This window comes from Salmo salar, chromosome ssa09, assembly GCF_905237065.1.
Source record: "Salmo salar chromosome ssa09, Ssal_v3.1, whole genome shotgun sequence".
Taxonomy (NCBI): Eukaryota; Metazoa; Chordata; class Actinopteri; order Salmoniformes; family Salmonidae; genus Salmo; species Salmo salar.
Window position 1 is genome coordinate 24,532,246 of NC_059450.1, and position 18,627 is coordinate 24,550,872.

The 18,627-nt window shown below is 43.2% G+C and overlaps 1 pseudogene; it reads right to left on the bottom strand.

The window, feature by feature from the left end:
* Positions 1-1,074: 1,074 nt before the first annotated feature.
* On the bottom strand, positions 1,075-8,466 carry LOC106610917 (estrogen receptor beta-like; annotated as a pseudogene).
* Positions 8,467-18,627: the final 10,161 nt, after the last annotated feature.

The following is an 18,627-nucleotide window of genomic DNA, read 5'->3' on the forward strand; positions in this document are numbered from 1 at the left end:
TCAGAATGCACTCCCAGGACTGCTACTTCAATAACAAATGTTGGTTTGGTTCAAAATAATCCATAGTTATATCCAAACAGCGGCGTTTTGTTCGTGCGTTCAAGACACTATCCGAAGTGTAAATAAGGGTCACGCGCACGACACATTTTGTGACAAAAAAATTCTAAATATTCCATTACCGTACTTCGAAGCATGTCAACCGCTGTTTAAAATCAATTTTTATGCCATTTTTCTCGTAAAAAAGCGATAATATTCCGACCGGGAATCTCTGTTTAGGTTCAGAGACGAACGAAAATAAAAACATGGGGTTGACTCGTGCACGAGCCTGAGTCTCATAGTACTGTGACCGGCCACTATCCAAACGCGCTAATGTTTTTCAGCCAGGGGCTGCCTCCATATCATTCAGCTTTTTGCCGCCTTCTGAGAGCCCATGGGAGCTGTAGGAAGTGTCACCTAACAGCAGAGATCCCCTGTATTGGATAGAGATAATCAAGAAGGCCAAGAAATGGTCAGACAGGGTACTTCCTGTACAGAATCTTCTCAGGTTTTGGCCTGCCAAATGAGTTCTGTTATACTCACAGACACCATTCAAACAGTTTTAGAAACTTTAGGGTGTTTTCTACCCATATATAATAAGTATATGCATATTCTAGTTACTGGGTAGGATTAGTAACCAGATTAAATCGGGTACGTTTTTTTTATCCAGCCGTGAAAATACTGCCCCCTAGCCCCAACAGGTTAAGGAATACCTAGGATAGGATAAAGTAATCCTTCTAACCCCCCCCTTAAAAGATTTAGATGCACTATTGTAAAGTGGTTGTTCCACTGGATATCATAAGGTGAATGCACCAATTTGTAAGTCGCTCTGGATAAAAGCGTCTGCTAAATGACTTAAATGTAATGTAAATGTAATTGTTTGGTGCATACATGTAAACAGTTGTCATGGCATTGTCATGGAATCTCCTTTGGTCAAGTGTGTACGCATTAAGGTTTAGAATGTTTTCTGTGTTTGTAGCATAAGTGAATCTCAAAGTGACCATAGTGGTGCCCAACTGCCATGACCTCTTAGTGAACCTACAACCGAGAACCATCTTGCTTGAGTCTGACTTCCTTCGTACTCTTGTTCCCCATCCCAGTGAAGTCGGTGGCTGACCTCCCCAGCTTGCACTCCCCTAAGCCCCAGGAGAGAACGCATGTTCCCAGGGACATTATCTGGGGCCTGAGCTCCTCTCCCACCCACACCACCAGTACCCCCTTCCATCAGCAGTAAGTCACCATACTACCTGCCTCTTGATAGGTTCTAAATAAACTGAGTAAAAACTGACAGACAACTATAAAAGCTCAAACCAAATGTATTCAACCATAGGGTCAGACAGCTAAACAGACCAAGACATATTCACACAAGTACTGGTATTTAACCATTACTCCTATGCTGAGTCTCCTCCTTACACATCTGAACAGCCAATACACCTCTGTTGCTAGACAGAACAACTTTAGTGATATCTGTTCTTCCTCACTTCATCTGACCTGACCTCAGCTGAAATTTCTCACTCACGGCTGTCCTGTTGACTTGTACCAGACTGTGGCCCTTCTCCTTCCCATCTAACAATAACATATTCTGACCGAATGTAAACGTTCTGCATTGCCCTCCCTCAGTGACATGAATAGGGATATTTCATATTTCGAGTTTAGAAGTCAGAACCCATCAGTCCCCACTTTTGAACATTAACACCAAACTGTTCAACATTATATAAACTTGGAAATTACTTATAAATGAACAAAAAGTAAAACATGAACAAAAACATGATTAACATTCACAATTAATGATTAGGTTTACAACTCCGAGACTTATGGCTTCTATTTTATAATAACACTATGAACACTCTTATTTCCATTTCTCATTGTACAACAGAATGACATTTCAGCTGGAGCTTTTGACATCCTCCATTTCCGCTGGAGCTTTTGACTTTCTCCATTTACTCCTTCTGGTTCCTATCAAGGCACAAGGCGAGACCCAGATGCAGACACAGGAGGCAGATGGTTGGAGTCTTACAATGTTTAATAATCCAAAGGGGTAGGCAAGAGAATGGTCGTGGACAGGCAAAAAGGTCAAAACCAGATCAGAGTCCAATAGGTACCGAAGGGCAGGCAGAATCAAGGTCAGGGCAGGCAGGAAAGTAGTCCAGAGTCAGGCAGGGGTCAGAACCGGGAGGACTATAAAAAGAGAATAGAAAAGGAGTACGGGAAAAACACGCTGGTTGACTTGACTAAACATACAAGACGAACTGGCACAGAGAGACAGGAAACACAGGGATAAATACACTGGGGAAAATTAGTGACACCTGGAGGAGGTGGAGACAATCACAGGAACAGGTGAAACAGATCAGGGCGTGACAAACGTGTTAAGACTTGCACAATTATATATGCATAACAATCCAAAGCTTGATAGCATGACAATTCCCCCTCTCTCTTAGCCGGACTATGCCTTCAGGATACTTTGAGGTTGGCAAAAATGAAATCCCTAAAAAGCCTCCTCCTGCTTTCGCCCAGTCTTCCCCGTCAGACTACAGGATCCAAGATGTGTTCCCAAGCCATGTCATTCTCACTTTGCTCCCCATCATCTTCCTACATAGCCACCCGATATATACGTGCGTTAGGCTTAATCAATTTTACCTCATCTTGAGGTAACTCAACACTGTGTACCGTAATTTCCGGGCTATAAGCCGCAACTTTTTTCCCACGCTTTGAACCTCGCGGCTTAAACAATGACGCGGCTAATATATGGATTTTTCCCGCTTTCAAATAAAAAATAAAAAAACATTCTGTGACGTGCTCAGTTTTTTGGCGGCATGAAGCTTTCATTAGACCAATGAAATTGCCGAACGGGTTAAGGTCTAACAACTTTTTTGTTTACTGTTTAGATTAAATCGAGCGTGCTCAAACTTCCCATCATTCTGATTACGGTAGTCATTTTGTCACCCTCATCATGGCAAAGACACAGAGAAATGCATATGATGCAGCTTTCAAGTTGAAGGCGATTGATCTGGCAGCGGGGGATTTGCCTCCGGATGAAAGTGACGAGAGCGACAATGAAAACGATCCAATATCGGATTAAGCAATTCTGAGGCTATTCAACTCCGACACCGAAGGAGATGACTTCAGTGGTTTCAGTGCACAGGAGGAGGAAGATAGTGACCAATGACTTTCTTGGTAGGCTACTGTTTACTGCTAATCTTTTATTTTTTGTTACAAGCCGTGTTTCGTTAAAGCCTATTTATTTTTGCTACAAGCCGTGTTACGTTAAAGCCTATTTATTTTTGTTACAAGCCGTGTTTCGTTAAAGCCTGTGTAAAGTTAATTTGTTTCAATGTACCGGTAGGCACCTGCGGCTTATAGACATGTGCGGCTTATTTATGTTCAAAATAATATATATTTTTTAATTCAGTGGGTGCGGCTTATATTCAGGTGCGCTCAATAGTCCGGAAATGACGGTAGTCATTTTAACATCAATGCCCTCAGCACATGATATCCCAACAATATCACCAAAGTAACCCCTGCTATTACTAACAGTGCCCCTGACACATATCTCACAATACCCCTCATTTGCACCGTAGTCCAATTCCATGCTGTCAATATAGCATCCTTCGCTACTAGTACTGTTCCTTCAGTTACTGTCCCTACAGCGACTGCAGTGGGAATAGCTATTGCCCGGAATCTGTCTCCTGCTCTCCTATTATCTTCGGGTTTACTGATAAGCCTAGGACTGAACCTTTCAAATACTCCCTACCTGTTTCCCAGTTAATTCCCTGGTTCTTAGCCACCAACATCTCCAATGACCTCCTGTGTTCTGCTACAGTTGGTAACTGTGGATAATACTTTCCTGTGCTCAAGTTAGGTACACATCGCTCATCCCAAGGCCGATCTACACGCCACCCGTTTGTGAACACCCATGTTACGGTGTAAACTTTGGGTCCCAACGGTTGATAAGCAGCCACCTTCTGACACTTTACGTTTACCGTCACTCAGGTCCCAATCTTCTGGGAGGTATGTCAAGTGTTTACTAGCAGTCAGAAACAGGGGAGAGATTAATGGCGTTGGAAGAGTATCCAAGTCACATGTTCCTTAACCTCTATGGGCTAGGTGGGACGCTTGCGTCCCACCTACTCAACAGCCAGTGTAATCCCGTGGCGCGTTATTCAAATTCCTCAAAAATGCAAAAACTTCAATTTTTCAAACATATTACTATTTTACACCATTTTAAAGACAAGACTCTCTTTAATCTAACCACACTGTCCGATTTCAAAAAGGCTTTAAAACGAAAGCAAAACATTAGATTATGTCAGCAGAGTACCCAGCCAGAAATAATCAGACACCCATTTTTCAAGCTAGCATATAAAGTCACATAAACCCAAACCACAGCTAAATGCAGCACTAACCTTTGATGATCATCAGATGACAACCCTAGGACATTATGTTATACAATACATGCATGTTTTGTTCAATCAAGTTCATATTTATATCAAAAACCAGCTTTTTACATTAGCATGTGACTAGCATGTGACTAGCATTCCCACCGAACACTGCCGGTGAATTTACTAAATTACTCACGATTAAACGTTCACAAAAAGCATAACAATTATTTTAAGAATTATAGATACAGAACTCCTCTATGCACTCGATATGTCCGATTTTAAAATAGCTTTTCGGTGAAAGCACATGTAAAAAGCAGTTTTTTGATATAAATATGAACTTGATTGAACAAAACATGCATGTATTGTATAACATAATGTCCTAGGTGTGTCATCTGATGAAGATCATCAAAGGTTAGTGCTGCATTTAGCTGTGGTTTTGTTTTTTGTGACATTATATGCTAGCTTGAAAAATGGGTGTCTGATTATTTCTGGCTGGGTACTCTGCTGACATAATCTAATGTTTTGCTTTCGCTGTAAAGCCTTTTTGAAATCGGACAGTGTGATTAGATAAAGGAGAGTCTTGTCTTTAAAATGCCGTGAAATAGTCATATGTTTGAAAAATTGTTTTTGTATTTTTGAGGAATTTGTAATTCGCGCCACGCCTATCATTGGATATTTGAGCAGGTGTTCCGCTAGCGGAACGTCTAGATGTAAGAGGTTAACCAGGTCAGAGTCCGAAAGGTACAGGGGGGCAGGTAAGCTTGAGGTCAGGGCAGGCTGAATGGTCAGGCAGGTGGGCGCAGGCAGAACAGGTGCAACTCTGCCTAGAAGGCCAGCATCCCGGAGTCGTCTCTTCACTGTTGACGTTGAGACTCCAGCTACAATAGTCATTTACAACATTAACAATGTCTACACTGTATTTCTGATCAATTTGATGTTATTTTAATGGACAAAAAATTGCCTTTTCTTTAAAAAACAAGAACATTTCTAAGTGACCTCAAACTTTTGAACGGTGGTGTATTGAACGGTGGTGTATTGTCCTGCAAATAACAGGGTTAGTAATATATCTGTGAGAATATCCAAGGGACTTTTATATCATTCTAAATGAATAATAATCGCTTTGTTTTAAAAATAACAGTATTTTGGAGATTATTTTGTTTTCAAATAACGTAAAATTAGAGAGAAAAAGGCCATTCTTGGACATGGGGTAAGACATTGTTACTAATTTGTAAATTAAGCCAGTTGGTCATTTAGAATTATATTTAATTTTTAATATTACAATATTTAAACAGGGACAGTTTCGTTGCAAACAAGACACACTCATTTGGCATTGGAGAAATATGATAAAATGAACACATAGGCCAATCTCTCTGTCCATTCTTAGCCTGTAATTTCGGTAATTTGTGTGGTATTAAAAATTGATTCAACTAATATCTAAAATGACATAGAATTACATCTAATTTTAATAAAAGGCCATTTTTACTTGGACCTGCAAATATGATGATTGAATCATGCAATGCTTTAACTATGAAAGAGATCTTTACACCCCTACTCTTGTCCATAGTGGTTAGAGTTTAGGTAAAATATATTTTGCCGAAGGGAGGGCCATCCATTTTCATTTTAGAGAGTTCCAATTTTCTCCATGTAAACCTTATTATAAACGTTCACTCCCTAAGGGCCCCTACATTTAAAGGGACTAATAAAGGACAGATGAAATGCATAGTAAAGCCCTGATAGACTAGGAACACCATAAAGCGCACAACAGTCTTAGCTGGACAAGTACTGAAGGATGGATATTGGAACAAAGCCGAATGCTGAAGAACCTTGCATTAATGAAATTGCAGTGCTCTCTGGAGCAAATCCACAATACACAGCTAGTCTGTAGAGTTTTTGTTCTTCTTTATAACTGACAATACAAGCTAATTTTCACATCTCCTTATTTCACCAAACCCCCAAAGCCCCATTTCAGACAAAAAAGTGTGTGAACTCAGACCCATCTCCCCTGAGAGGACACCTGCTGGGCTCATTTCTACAACCATGAGTGAGGGGAGAAATATGCTCTGTAGCAGGGTAGAGAGGAGGAGTAACCCCTTCATAGCCTGTATGATTTCCTGTCCCTCGGGACTACACAGCCGTGTGGCTGGCTGCAGTACATGGGGTAATGAGAAGGCTAAGGGCCAACTACTACAGTACTGATCACAGTTAGTAGATATAGAAGTAGGGTAGGGTCTACAGCCAGCCAGCCAGGTAGTCTTTCTTTCTTTAGACATACCTACTGCATCTCACATATAAACCTGAGGCATCAACCAAACCTTGAACATGTTCTGCACTCAAGCTGACACACACACACACACACACACACACACACACACACACACACACACACACACACACACACACACACACACACACACACACACACACACACACACACACACACACACACGGTGTCTCACCAGGGATCATTTTGGCCCAGCTGATCATGAGGAACAGCTCCTTGTTGGCCAGTTTGGTGAGTAACATCATCATGCTGGCCTCAGTGAAGGGCCTCTTTACGTCCTCCATCAGGTAGATCTCTGGCGGCTCCACATTCATGATGCAGGATATCAGCTGTTCAGGGGTCAGGGATGAGTGGTGCAACTCCAGCCAGGGGAGGGAGCCCCCCACCAGATTCCTCTGGGCCCTGGCACCGACCCCCACCAGCCCGCCTGGTGACGCCTGCCCATGAGGTACATGCCTGTGCCTCGCCCCCCTGTAACTGTAGCGCTCTGGCCTCATACTTGAACAACAGCACAGACAAACAACTGATGGATTTCACTCCGACAGATACTTCTACAAGCTCACAGGCTCACAGCTCACACGTTTGACTACGTAAGGTTGGGTTTCACAACCCAGCTAGTGAGAGAGAGTAGATGGCTGCCTACCACACGACGATGGCTGCCTACCACACGTCTTCATGCCCACTTCATAACACTTGCGTAGGCGGCAGGACTTGCATCTTTTACGGAGGTTCTTGTCGATAGTGCACTGGTTAGTCCTTGGACAAATGTAGTCGTTGTGCCCTAGAAAAGATAGAGCTTGACATTGGGAGATATTACATGAATTGTATACATCACATCTGATCGACCTACAATGAACCGTATTACTACATAATAGACTGCAGATAATCCTTGGAGACCTATAGTACAGTAGGTAAAACAGGATATAATGAGGTCTCAGCAGAGAACACAGTGATTAGACTCAGCAGTGGACACCATGACCCCAGTCCCCAGGGCAGAGACACTGTAATGACACCACACAGCTCCCCTGTTGGTCCTACCTTGGATGCTCCTCTTGAAGAAGGCCTTGCAGCCCTCACAAGACCACACGTTGTAATTGTAGCCCGAAGCATGGTCATTACATACGGCACAGAGTTTCTTCCCCGGAAGCTTGGTAGGGTGGAGGAGAGGGCTATGAGAAGGAACATCAATCACACTGTAACACACAAACTCCAAAATAGGAGCCTATGTTTTGCTAAGAGGCTGTCTCCTTTTGTTTACCCATCTGAGATGTTACAGGAGACAAGCAAAGGTCAAATAAGACAGGTGTAAAGATTGAAAGATACAAACGGGTGTGTCAGTGTCAGATGCTGGAAGACAGTAGCTACCTGCTGGGGGTGAGGTTGAGGTTGTGGGGTTTAGGCTCTACAAAGGGGGCGTGGTGGTTGGGATTGCTGTACACCAAGGGTTGGGGACAGTGCTGGATCAGCGAGGGCATGTTGTGCTGGCCATGGTCATGGGGGGGCCAGCAGAGAGGGAGACTGAGTGGGGGACATGGAGAGGGGCTGTCAGAGATGGTTGGTCTGCTGTAGCCCAGCGTAGAGTGGTTGTAGAAGGCTAGAGAGCTGTAATCATGGCTGCTGCCTGTGTGGGAAGAGGGGATGCAGTGGCTGGAGCTCTCCATGCCACTGAGGGGCTGTAAATGGTGGGCAGGAGTCCAGGGCCTTGATGGAGCCCACCTTCTGGACCTGGAGCAGGGGAGAAGTGTCAGTCCCACTCCCAGGGAAACAGGCCATGCTGGGGCTAACGTTGGGCTGAAGTTGTGGCTGCTGCTGATGATGTCTATTGCATAGCTCACTGGACCCAGTCAGAGAGAAGTCCATCTGCAGTATGGAGGGAGGGGTGGAGAGTGGGATAGAGAGCGGGATAGAGAAAATGGATACGGAGTCACACTCAAATACCACATAGATATTCTCAAGTGCACACCAAGTCACTCAATGATAATGTTATCTTCACTCATCCTCCTCAACAAAAACTATTTGATCATTATTTGAATTAATTTAAGGAGTCCCTTAGGAGTCATGGTGACGAAGAAAAAAAAAACAGCCAGGCAAAAGAGTTCCCTCTGTTTTTTTTATTTGTTCCCTCAGTTTTTTGTTTTTATTAATACCCTGAATATTTATTTCCCTAAACATATTAATTAATTCCCTCACTTTATTAATTTGTCCCCTAAATGTTATAATCCTTGGAATCAGCGAGATTGTCCATACGTTGCATCTCCCTCTGCACCCCGAAGGCCTTCCCAAGAAACATGCTGTGTGTGTGTGTGTGTATTGTGTGTGTGTGTATTGTGTGTGTGTGTGTGTGTGTGTGTGTATTGTGTGTGTGTGTGTGTGTGTGTGTATGTGTGTGTGTGTGTGTGTGTGTGTGTGTGTGTGTGTGTGTGTGTGTGTGTGTGTGTGTGTGTGTGTGTGTGTGTGTGTGTGTGTGTGTGTGTGTGTGTGTGTGTGTGTGTGACTGACTCAGCTGTGCTAGCTTGATAGATTTTTGCTCTGTTCAATATGTTCAGCTGGATACTAAAAGCCAGGCTATGATAGGTAGCTAACACATTTTTGATAGCTAGCTAGCTAGCTGGCTAGAGTCTGCCCATCTCTATCCCCTGGAGTATAGCACAGCTAAGATAGATCAGAGCCAGATGGAATTCATGCCTAGTGTATGGAAGAGAAAGCATCATTGCACCGTCGCCTCCTGGAAATTATGCACAATACATTTGCTTGCCTTTCCTTTCTACCTCTGATGAGTGACATGCACAATCGTAAAAGAATCATAAACACATACAGGCGGTTGGCTGGTGCCTTGATTTACTGGACGCAGGTTATGGCCCTAACTTTATGCATGTGGGGTTAAACACTGGGTCACATGGATGAGAAGCACGCAAAATGTCCATGTTGCATGAATCCGAGTTTGCACAAAGTCTATAGGCCTACTTATATTTAATAATAGAACATGTTCAATACTCATATATAAATAATATAACTAGGTGCAACATAAGGAGTTTTTATGTAGGTATTCAGTTTTTACATATACTATAGGTAAAATACTGTGTTATTAGGCTGGGACAAACAGGCCATCAGCACGTTAATCAGGGTCAAAGTGAATAACACAGCTACCAACAGCACAGGTAGAGGACAGCACAGCCAGGGCCGCCGGAAAACGTGGCGAGGAAGCATTTTCCTCAGCAATTTTCAATCAGGTATGGCAGCAACACAACACTTTTGCTTTAGTTGAATAAAATATATCGATGTAAAGTGTTAAAAGAGGGACAAAGTGCTGTTTTTCTTAGACCGATTCACTTCTTCACATCAGAGTGCTGCGGCAGGCTCTTTGTGTGTCTTGAACAAATCAGATTCACCAAAATCGCATGTTGCGCGGACCGATGCAACGCACAAATATAAAGGCGCACTACACTTTCATCTGGTATTTATTAGCAAGCGTTATAACACATCCCTCACACAAGCAAAAACTCTTACATAAATGTAGCAGTTTATAGGCCTACACCTAAACATTAGCGATCTGACATGTTGTATTGCATGGAAGCGAGACTATTTTTCAGTCTGATCAACTATAGGCTACTAACAGCAGCAGCTGCATAGTCTAGCCTACTATGCGCCCTGTCTCTCTGGCCAGGGTACATGAAGCGGTAACGTTTTGTATTTATAGCCCATTTGTTTGGGCTATCTAGCTGACATAGACTGTGAGTAAATGTTCTATTAGGCCTACAGTTCAGTAAGACAGGACTATATGCAAACCGGCTTTCTCTTTGTCTGTGTATAGGAAACCCCCCTAGTCCTTCTTTAAAATATAATTACAATATAATTAATATGAAGTGCAAGGTTGCTGCAGTCTGACTGCGTTTTCGTCCTACCGAAGGCCAAAAGTTTCTCCAGGAGTTTTTTAAAACCCTGTGATCTGATTAAAAAACCTCTGGTCCCATCATAGACAATATGAAAGGGGAATGGAAACACTTCAGGAAGAAAAGCTGAGCAAAGAGATGTATTCAATCCACTAATACTAAACATGTAACACAGAACATCTACTGTATATAGAGGGCTTGCAGATGACGTACGATGCCTTCTGCCGGCCATGTTGGAAGACCACCACATTAATTCTTCCGACAACAACAGCTAAGTGGCTGTAAGTCCTGCTGTTTTTTGATAAAGAGCAAATACAGTTGATGTCGGAAGTTTACATACACTTAGGTTGGAGTAATTAAAACTTGTTTTTCAACAAGTCCACAAATTTCTTGTTAACAAACTATAGTTTTGGCAAGTCGGTTAGGACATCTACTTTGTGCATGACACAAGTCATTTTTCCAACAATTGTTTACAGAGAGATTATTTCATTTATAATTCACTGTATCACAATTCCAGTGGGTCAGAAGTTTACACACACTAAGTTGACTGTGCCTTTAAACAGCTTGGAAAATTCCAGAAAAGGATGTCATGGCTTTAGAAGCTTCTGAGAGGCTAATTGAGTCAATTGGAGGTGTACCTGTGGATGTATTTCAAGGCCTACCTTCAAACTCAGTGCCTCTTTGCTTGACATCATGGGAAAATCAAAAGAAATCAGCCAAGACCTCAGAAAAAAAATTGTTGGGAAAATGTTTGAAATGCCTGAAGGTACCACGTTCATCTGTACAAACAATAGTACGCAAGTATAAACACCATAGGACCACGCAGCTGTCACACCGCTCAGGAAGGAGATGCGTTCTGTCTCCTAGAGATGAACGTACTTTGGTGCGAAAAGTGCAAATCAATCCCAGAACAACAGCAAAGGACCTTGTGAAGATGCTGGAGGGAACAGGTACAAAAGTATCTATATCCACAGTAAAACGAGTCCAATGTCGACATAACCTGAAAGGCCGCTCAGCAAGGAAGAAGCCACTGCTCCAAAACCGCCATAGAAAAGCCAGACTACGGTTTGCAACTGCACATAGGGACAAAGATCGTACTTTTTGGAGAAATGTCTTCTGGTCTGATGAAACAAAATAGAACTGTTTGCCATAATGACCATTGTTATGTTTTGAGGAAAAAGGGGGAGGCTTGCAAGGCAGAGAACACCATCCCAACCGTGAAGCACGGGGGTGGCAGCATCATGTTGTGGGGGTGCTTTGCTGCAGGAGAGACTGGTGCACTTCACAAAATAGATGGCATCATGAGGTAAGAAAATTGCGTGGTTATATTGAAGCAACATCTCAAGACATCAGTCAGGAAGGTAAAGCTTGGTCGCAAATGGGTCTTCCAAATGGATAATGACCCCAATCATACTTCCAAAGTTGTGGAAACATGGCTTAAGGGCAACAAAGTCATGATGTTGGAGTGGCCATCACAAAGCCCTGACCTCAACTCTATAGAACATTTGTGAGCAGAACTGAAAAAGGGTGTGCGAGCAAGGAGGCCTACAAACCTGACTCAGTTTCACCAGCTCTGTCAAGAGGAGTGGGCCAAAATTCATCCAACTTATAGTGGGAAGCTTGTGGAAGGCTACCCAAAACGTTTGACCCAGGTTAAACAATTTAAAGGCAATGCAACCCACTAGGAATGTGATGAAAGAAATAAAAGCTGAAATAAATCATTCTCTCTACTATTATTCTGACATTTCACATTCTTAAAATAAAGTGGTGATCCTAATTGACCTAAGACAGGGAATTGTTACGAGGATTAAATGTCAGGAATTGTGAAAAACTGAGTTTAAAGGTATTTGGCTAAGATGTGTGTAAACCTCCGACTTCAACTGTATATATATATATATATATATATATATATATATATATATAATATATATATATATATATTAAGTTGAAGTAGTGTGTGTGTGTGTGTGTGTGTGTGTGTGTGTGTAGATATATACATTAATTTGTATTTTTTTGCTAACAAGTGGGGCTCTAAATTACAGGTCGCCACTGAAAACATCACAACGAATCAGGCTGCATAATACTCAAATTAGACAGCACTGAATATTATGTTGCTATATCTCTCTGTCCTCATAGGTTCATGCTAAGGATTGGAACTGGATAATTTTTTCATAATGTCCTCCCACAAAGGTACATGCCCTATCCAGAATTACTATAGGTACATGCCCTATCCAGCCTACTCTCCCTTCTGACAGCTAGTAATGATAGCGAATCCTTTCACCATATTCCATGGTTTTTAGTTAGCATAGCTAACTGGCTACTACTACTACTAGCTATAACTAACATAGCTACATAGCTACAAATGCATTTCGAGTTACAACAATAAATACATCAAGATAGGTAGCTAATATTAAGTTAGCTAGCAGGTGATATTTAATTCACTTTGCTCCCGAGTGGCGCAGCGGTCTAAGGCACTGCATCTCAGTGCTAGAGGTGTCTCTACAGACACCCTGGTTCGAATCCAGGCTGTATCACAACGGCCGTGATTGGGAGTGCACAATTGACCCAGCGTCGTCTGGGTTTGGCCGGTGTAGCCCATCATTGTAAATACGAATTTGCTATTAACTGACTTGCCTAGTTAAATAAAGGTAAAAATACATTAAAAAAATGTAAAGCTAGCTAGCAAACACATTATGTTAGCAGCTCATTTGAGTTCGCCTGCACACAAAGTTCCTCTATCATTTTCAAAATATAATTTGAATAGGTTCTTCCACTGCCTCCGTTTTCTCGATCATTAGAAAAAAAACGAAATAATGTGGGCAATCTTCCCAAAGCTTCCGGTCATAGAAAAACACACCCAGCCATGTGGGGGATTGGAGGACTTCCAACAGACTGACTGGTCTTCCAACATGGCCTGGTGGGATTGCTAGGGGATTTTTGATGCAACTGCAAGCACTCTATTTTAAGTATTTTGATCTTGAACAACATTTGTTAGAGGTATGGGTAGCGCCATTGTCACGTAATGATCATAGAAGGCTTTTATTTTTCTATGGTAGAGTAGGTCAGGGCGTGACAGAGGGTTTTGTCTAGTTTATTTATGTCTATGTTGGTTCTAGTTTCTTTTTTCTGTGTTGGGTTTTTTGTCTAGTTTATGTATTTCTATGTGGGGTTCTAGTTGTTGTATTTCTATGTTGTTGTTTTTTGGGATGATCTCCAATTAGAGGCAGCTGGTCATCGTTGTCTCTAATTGCGGATCATATTTAAGTGGTTGTTTTTCCCACCTGGGTTTGTGGGAGATTATTTTGAGTAAGTGTATGTTGCACGTCTTCATCACAGTTTGTTGTTTTGTTTATTTGTTTATTTGTATGTCTTACATAGTTTCACAGTTATAATAAAATGTGGAATGATACACACACTGCGCCTTGGTCCCATTCTTCAGACAAACGTGACAGAATCTCCCACCACCAACAGACCAAGCAGCGTGGTCAGGAGGACTGGACCTGGGAGGAAATCCTGGATGGGGCAGGACCCTGGACAAGGCCCGGGGAGTATCGCCATCCAAAGGAAGAAATTGAAGCAGCGAGAGCAGAACGGCGATATTACGAGGCGTTATACCATCAAGGCAAGCAGGCGGAGACAGCGAGAGAGGAACGGCGACAATACGAGGAACTAGCACGGCAACGACGGAAGCCTGAGAGGCAGCTCCAAAAATATTTTTTTTGGGGGGGGCACACAGGGAGTTTGGTGGAGACAGGTTTGGGACCTGAGCCAACTCCTCGTGCTTACCCAGTCAGGGAGACAAGTGAGGAACTCGACGCAAGATTCCGGAGAGAGGTGGTGGCATTGAGATTGCTGCAGAGCGGGCGTGCTGAGGTGCGTGACACCAGTCCGGTGTCATATGCACCAGTTTCACGTATCTGGCCTTCAGTGCGCCTCCCCAGTCTGGTACGTCCTGTGTCTCCTCCATGCACTCGCTTGAGGGAGCGTGTGACCTGTCAGGCACCATGTTTTGCGGTGATACGCACGGTGTCTCCAGTGCGCATTCACAGCCCAGTGCGTCCTGTGCCAGCGCCCCGCACTTGCCGGGCTAAAGTGAGCATCCAGCCAGGACGGAGTGTGCCAGCCCTACGCTCCAGACTTCCAGTGCGCCTCCACAGTCCAGTACGCCCTGTGCCTGCTCCTCGTACTCGCCCTGAAGTGCGTGTCACCAGTCTGGCGCCACCTGTGCAGCCCCACGCATCAGGCCTCCAGTGAGCCTGCCCAGTCCGGGGTGTCCTGTTCCTGCTCCCCGCACTCGCCCTGAGGTGCGTGTTACCAGGCTGGCGCCACCTGTGCCCGCCCCACGCATCAGGCCTCCAGTGCGCCTGCCCAGTCCAGAGCTTCCGGCGACAGTTCCCAGTCCAGTCCGGAACCTCCTGAGACGTCCGCCAGTGCGCGCGTCACCAGTCCGGAGCCTCCAGCGACGTCCCCCAGTCCGGAGCCTCCAGCGGCGTCCCCCAGTCCGGAGCCTCCAGCGGCGTCCCCCAGTCCGGAGCCTCCAGCGACGTCCCCCAGTCCGGAGCCTCCAGCGGCGTCCCCCAGTCCGGAGTCTCCAGCGGCGTCCCCCAGTCCGGAGTCTCCAGCGGCGGTCTCCAGTCCGGAGTCTCCAGCGGCGGTCTGCAGTCCGGAGCCTCCGGCGATGATCCACGGTCCGGTGACATGAAAGCGGAGGGATCAGCTAGCGGAGCGGGGGCTACGCCCCGAACCGGAGCCGCCTCCTATGCTGGCGGATAAGCAGGATGTGAGGGTTCTTTGTCCCGCACCAGAACTGCCTCCGATGCAGGAGGATCTGTGGGATGTGAAGGTTCTTCGTCCTGCACCAGAGCCGCCCCCGACATTAGACACCCATCCTAACCCTCAATGTTTTTTTGTTGTTTGGGGTTTGTTTGGGGTTTTGTTGTTTGGGGTTTGGGGTTGTGCGTTCGGAGTCCGCACCTTTGGGGGGGTACTGTCACGTCCTGACCATAGAAAGCTTTTATTTTTCTATGGTAGAGTAGTTCAGGGCGTGACAAAGGGTTTTGTCTAGTTTATTTACGTCTATGTTGGTTCTAGTTTATTTTTTCTACGTTGGGTTTTGTCTAGTTTATGTATTTCTATGTGGGGTTCTAGTTGTTGTATTTCTATGTTGTTGTTTTTTGGGATGATCTCCAATCCATCGTTGTCTCTAATTGGGGATCATATTTAAGTGGTTGTTTTTCCCACCTGGGTTTGTGGGAGATTATTTTCAGTAGGTGTATGTTGCACCTCTTCGTCACGGTTTGTTGTTATGTTTATTCGTTTATTTGTATGTCTTGCATAGTTTCACAGTTATAATAAAATGTGGAACGATACACACCCTGCGCCTTGGTCCCATTCTTCAGACAAACGTGACAGACATCTTGAATTGCCATAGTAACAACTGATGGCAATGCGTAATTGATAGGGGTGAGCAAATTAAATTGTTAGTTTTGGTGTGGAGGCTGAAAGGGAATGCTGTCCGAGAGGCATCTAGCCTCTAGTGGACCTGAAAGATTTCTCACAACTTCGATAGCTCTGTCATTAAGATCATATTGAGCTAAAAAACAATACAATTTGTTTTTATGTTGGTAATTATAATATGTACTTTTTAGAATATTTTTTCCGATTGATAAGATGTCTGTGAAATGAAGTTTTACTAACAAGCTGAGTAAACAATCAGACAAAATGAGGCAAAGTAGCTAGCTAGTCTACCTAATTTAGTTAATCTCTTGTCTTGTCTTTTCAATGTTTTTATTGATAACTTTACAAAATGAAATACTCATATTGACAATTTGAAGAGCATTTGTTATTAGGTATGAGCTAGACCGAGCTAAAATGAACTGGCTAGGGATTAGATCAGCCAGGCAGAAGAGATGACTGCTGCAGGATTGCTATTTTACCAGTAAAATGTATGATCCCAATATAGCTATCTAGGTAACTACAGTAATTATTAGCTAGCCTGTTAGGGCTAGGGGGCAGTATTGACACGGCCGGATAAAAAACGTACCCGATTTCATCTGGTTACTACTCCTGCCCAGTAACTAGAATATGCATATAATTATTGGCTTTGGATAGAAAACACCCTAAAGTTTCTAAAACTGTTTGAATGGTGTCTGTGAGTATAACAGAACTCATATGCCAGGCAAAAACGTGAGAAGATTCCTTACAGGAAGTGCCCTCTCTGACAAGATCTTGTTCTTCTTGTCTCTGTTTATTGAAGACTGCTGTAACGTGACACTTCCGACGGCTCCCATAGGCTCTCAGAGCCCGGGAAAAAGCTGAATGATATCGAGGCAGCCCCAGGCTGAAACACATTATCGCGTTTGGATAGTGGCCAGTCAGAGTACTCTGAGACTCAGGCTCGTGCACGAGATGTTTTTATTTTCTCTCTCTTTGTACGTATACACGCTTTCCAGGGCAGAATATTATCGCTTTTTTACGAGAAAAATGGCATAAAAATTGATTTTAAACAGCGGTTGACATGCTTCGAAGTACGGTAATGGAATATTTAGAATTTTTTTGTCACGAAATGCGCCATGCTCGTCACCCTTATTTACCCTTTCGGATAGTGTCTTGAACGCACGAACAAAACGGCGCTATTTGGATATAACAATGGATTATTTGGGACCAAACCAACATTTGTTATTGAAGTAGAAGTCCTGGGAGTGCATTCTGACAAAGAACAGCAAAGGTAATAACATTTTTCTTATATTAAATCTGACTTTGGTGAGTGCTAAACTTGCTGGGTGTCTAAATAGCTAGCCCTGTGATGCCGGGCTATCTACTGAGAATATTGCAAAATGTGCTTTCACCGAAAAGCTATTTTAAAATCGGACATATCGAGTGCATAGAGGAGTTCTGTATCTATAATTCTTAAAATAATTGTTATGTTTTTTGTGAATGTTTATCGTGAGTAATTTAGTAAATTCACCGGCAGTGTTCGGTGGGAATGCTAGTCACATGCTAGTCACATGCTAATGTGAAAAGCTGGTTTTTGATATAAATATGAACTTGATTGAACAAAACATGCATGTATTGTATAACATAATGTCCTAGGGTTGTCATCTGATGAAGATCATCAAAGGTTAGTGCTGCATTTAGCTGTGGTTTGGGTTTATGTGACATTATATGCTAGCTTGAAAAATGGGTGTCTGATTATTTCTGGCTGGGTACTCTGCTGACATAATCTAATGTTTTGCTTTCGTTGTAAAGCCTTTTTGAAATCGGACAGTGTGGTTAGATTAACGAGAGTCTTGTCTTTAAAATGGTGTAAAATAGTCATATGTTTGAAAAATGGAAGTTTTTGCATTTTTGAGGTATTTGAATATCGCGCCACGGGATTACACTGGCTGTTGAGTAGGTGAGAGGCTAGCTACCTACATAGCTAGATATATTATGTATTTTTATCTGTGATAGCTATGATTCCTAACTGACTGCTGATTGCAAGAATGCAAGTAGCCTAAGGCTGAAGCCTAACCATTGATTGATGGATAGCTATAATGACCTTTCGAAGCTCCGGTTGGTAGTCAACTTGGTAAGAAAATTGTCCTGGTCTAGCTGGTTTGTGACTTTGCTACTTACAGACATACATTATCATATTATTTCAGTTATGGACTATCAAATATGAAATTGTTACATGTTTTCTCAAATGTTACAGTGAAAACCTTTGGATAATAAATGTAACTTCATCACCTTGCAAGCCTATTGATAACTTGTACAATTCCCTTCCATTCACGATTCCCTTTTTTATGTGCTGAAGATGTATCACTATTTCGGGAAGATGAGGACAAAGAGGAGATTGAAATGGAGCAGCCAAAGGAAGTTGGAGCCCCCACGTGATGCTACAGCCCCTCAGCCAAGCTTTTCGAGAAGAAGGTAACTGTCAATTGAGTATTATTGTTAAGCACTATTAGGCCTACATATAAATGACGTCTATATTTATAAAAAACAATCTCTCTCTTGCTCTCAGACACTGTGGTGGACTGAGCTCTCAGACCTTTGAGGAGGA